The sequence below is a fragment of the Dicentrarchus labrax genome, unplaced genomic scaffold (genome assembly GCF_905237075.1).
Source record: "Dicentrarchus labrax unplaced genomic scaffold, dlabrax2021, whole genome shotgun sequence".
Taxonomy (NCBI): Eukaryota; Metazoa; Chordata; class Actinopteri; family Moronidae; genus Dicentrarchus; species Dicentrarchus labrax.
The window spans coordinates 7,334,240-7,338,599 of record NW_026136704.1 but is presented as its reverse complement, the minus strand read 5'-3'; positions in this window follow the sequence as shown (position 1 = coordinate 7,338,599).

Here is a 4,360-nt window from a genome sequence, read left to right as displayed (position 1 = left end):
TTATTACTTTATTGTTTTAACAAGAGATGTGGATGAAATTACTGAACATGAGCTATCGCCATCTCCGCCGTGTGTGGATCACACTGTACATGAAACTGAAGCCAGCAATAAAATATTTTATGCTACAACTGTTTCCAAGAAACTCTTTTTTTCTATTTTCTTATCAGACTGCAAGTGTTCCCTGAGCCAGACTTTGAGTATTATTATAGTGTACAAAATGTAATAGGGAAGATGGGAGGAAGATGTGGGACAGACAGTAATAGGACATTAACAAGGAGGAGGAGTGAGGGCTTTAAGAGCAGGGGAGGAAGAGATGGAGGAAGAAGAGGTCCACATTCTGCAGACTGTGGAAAACCTCCTGAGATCTTCTCATAATTATGACTAGTTTAAGACTGCACGTCTGCCCACATACACACAGGCACATACAGTAGTCTATCCTTTAAAGAGCTTTATTTTCAATATCTTTTCAAGTGATTCCTTGCACCTAACCCCCTGCTCTCAGGCGTTACCCAGAAGACACACTAGGGAGGATTTTTATGAACAGCTAAAATCTCAAACTGTGCTGAAAATGGAGGAAAACTGGTTGTCCTTTCCACCGCTGTTTAACTGAGAGAAAATGTATTCACTTTTTCCATTTTGGAAAGTGATGACTAAATGAGCTTATCAAGTAATAGTAGGGGCGTGGGTTCCGTACGATGCAATTTATTGTGGAACAATTTGGTTAAATTTAAAGCGATTTTATTCAATGACATACGATGCAGTCTGATACAGTTCCTAACATTTGTTTAATGTAGACATTTATTTTCAATTCTAATTTAAAATAAGCCAATTCTATAATAGTGACATTGCTTACCTTCAAATACACATTATATATCGCATCTATGACATTAAAACTGATTTCTGACTCGTCTGGGTAAATCTTTACACCACTAACCTTTAGTCATGCAAACTAAGTGAATCCTTGAAGCTATTGTGGAAAACTGGAAACTATTTACTCCCAGAGTTTTGGTCACACTGGGAAAATGTATAAAGTGCAGCAGATTTTTATTTAGTGGCAACACGAAAGACCTTTCAACCCAAGTTTACGTGCTCTCCAGAGAGGAGCGTGATATCAGAGAGACAGTGAGCAGACTGAGGGAGACACACAGTGAATGAGTGGGGACTGGGTGTCCTCTGTGGGACGGCGTCAGGATAAGATAGGTGTGGAAGTGGACAGGCCCCTAATGTCAACAGTAGAGAGGATACTGGGGACTGCTGTGAGGATGTGACCTCAAGAACTGGATGGACACACACGGACCAACATGTGCACACTTAGATTTGATTTTACAGCACCAGTATTTCTTCGGATTGCAACTGCAAACATTTTTGCTTGTGCATGACGTCCTTACCTTGGACCATTTGAGCCAACAACAAAAAGGTTTTCCCTCATACACCTTCTACCATGTAGTTAATGACTAAAGTAAGAATAAACACACACACACACACACACACACACACACACACACACACACACACACACACACACACACACACACACACACACACACACACACACACACACGCAGTGTGAGAAAGTCATATACTTTTTCCCAGGAGCCAATGAACTTTGAACACACACTGATAAATGATGACTGATTCTCAGAATCAGAATGTGTATGTGTGTGTATCTATGTGTAAGTGTAAGATGATGTCATTCACGCACACTGAGCCAAAATACATCTCAGTCATATCCATCAATTGTTCCTTCTCTGCAATCTGCACACACACACACACACACACACACACACACACACACACCCACTCTGCCGTATCAAAACCTTGTTACCAGATCAGGCGTTCGGTTGGCAGCGAGTCCCTGATTCAGCATTACATCACCCTTTCCTCAGCCAGGCCCTGGAGCCGAACGCACACACAATCAACCACACGCGCTCACGTATACACGAACAGGGCCAATTAGCAAGGTTATTCAAGAACATCCATCATGCCGAGCCATTTTTTTCTCAAAGCTGAAGTTTGGAAAGTCAACATCATTAGCAGCAGAGTAACATGTAATCTGTGAGCACTTCTGAAAACACAGGAGGAGATTTGTCAAAGCTGCTGATTTCAAACAGACGTCAAGCGCTGCACCGCCACTGCTGCGAGAACAAAGGCCAACATTTTGTGTTCTATTAAAATACAAAGAACATAGCTCAGGACACATGGTGGTTATGAAAAGAAAATATTGTTGGATGTGAAATAGCTGCGTGTAATGAGAACAGGTGAAACAAAAACACACAGTGACGTCAGAGTGCAGTATGGGAAAAAGTGCTCTCATATGAAAAACAACACGTGTACAAAAAGAGTTTTGAACTGAAAGGTTGTAACATGTCGAATTTTCCAACACGCTCAGGTCATCAAATACCAACTCGGCTTTGTCACGCCCCATGACGTCTACGCACAAGGTATCCTTAGTGGTCTGGGCTGCGTATTACCACATTCAGTTAGCAGTGTTGTTTTTAACAGGTTAAGGTTAATATGGTTAAACACTTTCTTCTAACTACTTGGTTAGGTTTAGGAAAAGATAATGGTTTGTTTTAAAGTAAGTACATTACGTGACATACTGTATGTAAAGTTATGTAACTTAAAACATTGAACAAGTTCAGTCTCCTGAGTGAAATTCCTGAGTTTGTTTGACCCATCCATCCACCTCATCCTCCTATCATTGCAGACTTTGTTGCTCTTTATATTACATCACCTGACACAACTGGGTTACACTAGAGTTAGTTAAAGGCCAGATGCATCTCATACAGACACTAAGGGTACCTTGTGCGTCCTGCGCGAAGGCCGTAATAAAACATTGGTATTTGACACAGTGCTGTAATACTGGAATCTGGTCTTGGACTCATCTTGGACTCGTTGGTATTTGGACTCGGACCTGGCCATTAGTCACTTGCAATCATGTGCCTTGCTGCCAAAACTTATCTCACTGACAATGGCAAAAGCATTTTTTTCTGTCTTGGTCTTGTCTCTGTCTCTCTCAGTTGGACTTGCTCTTGACTTGGACTCAAACCCCTTTGGACTCAGTCAACTCGGTCTCGACTAGTCCTGGACTTGGACTTGGTGGACGAAGGTGAAACACAAAGGCAGGACTTTCCAGTAACACACATCACACTTAATACGCATAATTTCTGTTGTAAAACATAAATGAATGAACATCTGTGTAACTGCTGGTCAAAATGCCCTGCTAGAATCAGTTCAGTTTATAAGGTTAACCAATAAATATGCAGTATATTACCAGACAGTGGCGTGCACAGACTTTTTGATGGTCAGGGGCGGAAAGAAAAAAAAAGGCACATATAGCGCGTCCTCTCCACTGTAGAGGGCACTTTAGACACGTTTTATATGTTATGCAAATGGCACATTATATAGCCTTAAAACAGACTAACTAGACAGACTACTCAGGTTAGTTTGCTGTTAGGATCAGCATCCAAGAGAACTGTGTGGATTTCAACGTTGGACTGTGAACAACACACAGCGTCATGGATGTATGAAGGACATAAATACCTAGGGGGTCTGGGGGTCTTCCCCCAGAACATTTTCAATTAAGTAGATGCCATTTCCTGTATTCTAGTGCATTTTAACACCATATTAGCACCAGATAATCCAAACTGGTTCTGTGAGATATAGTTCTGGCTCAATATAGATCAACAAAGGGCCCAACATAAAAGTCATTGTAACAGTAATGTGTCATAGAGAATCAGACAATGTGCACTTTCCTCAACAGCAACAAAAGAAACTGAATTAAAATAAAACAATATCAAAGCTTAAGCCATAGCTGTTGAAAAGGTCTGAGACACATTTACTGCTCCGTGGAATAAATTGGGGCTCATTCATGTCCCTAAAATTAGCTAGCCTAAATGTATCTAGCCTTCACAAAATTCAGGAAATCTGCTTTGCACAGATGACTGCATTATCTATTTTTATTGTAAAGTGTATCCTAATATACACTAAAGCTACATTCACAGTTTATAATGCTCACCCAGCTCTGTTCTACTTAGCTGATCATCACACTGGTCTCTCTCTCTCTCTCTCAACTAGCTGCTAGCATTAGCCACTAGCCTACTCAATAGCATTAGCCTACTAACAAGACTTTCTGTCCTTAACTTACAAGCTGAAGTTTAAAAGGCATTTTCAAGAAAGCATTTTTAAAAATTATCCCAGATGCTTAGTCCGGCGGGGAGTCAACTTAAACCTGGCAGAAACCCTGATATGCAATGCTAACCCAACTTTTAACTTTACCTGCTAGCTTTGAAAAGCTATTCCCACAAGATGTAGTGAGGTAGCTCCTCCTTAAACATGCAATAGGCATCTCTACCTAATA